The 2,873-nt window shown below is 48.4% G+C and overlaps 1 pseudogene; it reads left to right on the forward strand.

Moving 5' to 3' along the window:
- Positions 1 to 1,951: 1,951 nt before the first annotated feature.
- LOC121449616 lies at positions 1,952 to 2,619 on the forward strand (annotated as a pseudogene).
- Positions 2,620 to 2,873: the final 254 nt, after the last annotated feature.

Raw genomic sequence — 2,873 nt, forward strand, 5'->3', positions numbered from 1 at the left:
GCAGCTGTAAGTGGCCCTTGTGTGAAGTGTGAAAATGAAACCTGGGTGACAGTGGGGACCCTAAGATTTTGGAGAAGACAGAGCTGTGATATACCTGCCGAAAAGAGCTGCAAACAGGGAATGTAACCAGCCCAAGAAAAAAAATGTATGTCAGAGACAGTAAAGCTGGGGCCATGGAGCCCACTGAGTTCTTTGACGCCAGACATAAAACTACAGGGTTTGACGTTTGCCCTGCTAGGTTTTAATTTTACTTTGATCTAGTGTTTTTTTATTTTGCTCTCATTCACTCATTTTGGGAAAGTGATGTATACTCTGTACCATTATATGTCAGAGGTACATAATTTGTTTTTTGATTTCACTGTGGTTACAGTAAAGAGATTGCCTTGTGTCTCAGAAGAAACTTTGGACAGTGTTGAGACTGTTAAAGACACAAGGACTAAGTGTATTTTGCATTCTGTTATGGTATGAAAAAAGAGGCCAGGGAATGGGATGAGACCGTTTCCCACAGGCCCGGGCATCTGAACACTTGGTCCACAGTTGGACTTCAGTCGGCCCTGAGTCCTGTACCCCAGTCTCCTGGACACAGCTCTGCAGATCGCAGCATGGCCCTGTCCATGCACGCTCTTGCTCCTGCCTCCCTGCTGTCTTGGCAGGACTGGGAACGCAGGAGCAGGAGGGAAGATAGCCATTGTTCCCCTGGTATGGCCACAACAGGAGCCTGACTCCTCCCTGTACCACTGTGATTCTGGAAAAGTCACACCGCTACGCCACTACTGAGTCTCAGTTTTCTCAGCTGCAAATAGGGTTAGTAGTGTCGTCTTAACCTCTTGCAGGCAACAGGAAGGAGGTGACATGCCTGAAGATGGTGTCTTCTCCTAAAGAAATCTTACAAAGTAGGATTTTGATTTGTTTATATTATTTATTTTGAACACTTGCTGGGCTCCAGATGCTGAATATGTTTGTAATCTGTGCTCTGAAGACCATGGCCTCCAGCCCAGACAGATCAGTCAGTCCCAGCTCTGGCCCCACCCCAAGTGCACGTGTGTGTGTGCGCGCGCGTGTGTGTGTGTGTGTGTGTGTGTGTGTGTGTGTGTGTGTGTATGTTTAACTTCTCAAGGGTTTTCACTGAGGTGAACAAAAAACCCAGAAGTTTCCCTGGAGCCTTCTGGCCTAATCCTTCCAAGAGTCATTGAATCCTCTCAGAATTAATCCCAGGAAGTCAAGGACATTTCACAATTTCACAAGACTTCGCTTTAAATTTCCTGTCGGTCCCTCCTTACAATAAAACCACTCAAGGGTTCTTCTTCTTCTTCTTCTTCTTCTTCTTCTTCTTCTTCTTCTCCTTCTCCTTCTCCTTCTCCTTCTCCTCCTCCTCCTCCTCGTCCTCCCCTCCCCTTTCTCCTCCTCCCCTCCCCCCTCCTCTCTCTCTCCCTTTCCCCCTCCTCCCCCTCCTCCTCTGCTCCAGAGCCAGCACAGCACAGGAGCTCTGGATTATGTCTAGAGTCACAGTGGCAGGAAGTGGTAGCACAGGGAAGCGCCTTCCCAGAATCTTCCCTCCTTCCACAGCAGCCGAAAGAGTTGAGTGAGAAGACAGGGCCCTGGGGATGGCAGACTGAAAGTACAGGTTTTGACAGCATTTAACAGGAAGATGGCAATGTTTCAGCAAAGGGTAGATGGACAAGGAGGAGAGGAAGGAGAAAGGTGTGGAATACAGCCAGGAAGAACAGCCATCCCTCTTGGCACAGGTGCAGAATGCAGGCTGGAAGCAGTAAGACCAGGTGCCTGGATGACAATACACGCGCAGAGCCCAGCACTGTGCCTGACTTATGGATGTTCGGCTGGGTCGAAGGTTGGTGCACAAAGGAACAGACAGTTTTAAAGGACTCGTCAGATAAAATATGCAGCTGGTTGGGTACAAGAAAGAAAATTTTGAGCTCTTTTCCTCCGGCGCGCTACCGACGGTCCTACTGTCATCATGGGTCGCCGCCCCGCCCGGTGTTACCAGTATTGTAAGAACAAGCCGTACCCAAAGTCTGGCTTCTGCCGAGGTGTCCCTGATGCTAAAATCCGCATCTTTGACTTGGGACGGAAGAAGGCAAAAGTTGATGAATTCCCGCTTTGTGGCCACATGGTGTCAGATGAATATGAACAACTCTCTTCCGAAGCTCTGGAGGCTGCCGTATTTGTGCCAACAAATACATGGTAGAGAGTTGTGGTAAGGATGGCTTTCATATTCGAGTGAGGCTTCACCCCTTTCATGTCATCCGAATCAACAAGATGTTGTCCTGTGCTGGGGCTGACAGGCTCCAGAAAGGCATGCATGGTGCCTTTGGGAAGCCCCAGGGCACAGTGGCCAGGGTTCACATTGGCCAGGTCATCATGTCCATCCGCACTAAGCTGCAGAATAAGGAACATGTGATTGAGGATCTTCGTAGAGCCAAGTTCAAATTCCCTGGCCGCCAGAAGATCCACATCTCAAAGAAATGGGGCTTTACTAAGTTTAATGCAGATGAATTTGAAGACATGGTTGCTGAGAAGCGACTCATTCCTGATGGCTGTGGGGTCAAATATATTCCTAATCGTGGTCCCCTGGACAAGTGGCGAGCCCTACACTCCTGAGGGCTTTCAGGGTGCTCTCCTGTACCCTACCAAATCATGTTCAGTAATAAATCTCACATCCAGTCTGCTTTAAAAAAAAAAAGAAAGAAAGAAAGAAAGGAAAAGAAAAAGAAGAGGAAAAAAAAACGTCAAACTATGGTTTTTGTGGATGAGCAGTCCTAGAAAGAAGCTGCACCTGGTTGGCCACGGACTGCTTGGGACGTCAGTGACTATGGAGAGACTGGAACGTTCCAAGTCCTGAGCCAATCTTTAGC

This window comes from Microtus oregoni, unplaced genomic scaffold (assembly GCF_018167655.1).
Source record: "Microtus oregoni isolate MIOR12 unplaced genomic scaffold, Mior012 000006F_ref0000085, whole genome shotgun sequence".
NCBI lineage: Eukaryota > Metazoa > Chordata > Mammalia > Rodentia > Cricetidae > Microtus > Microtus oregoni.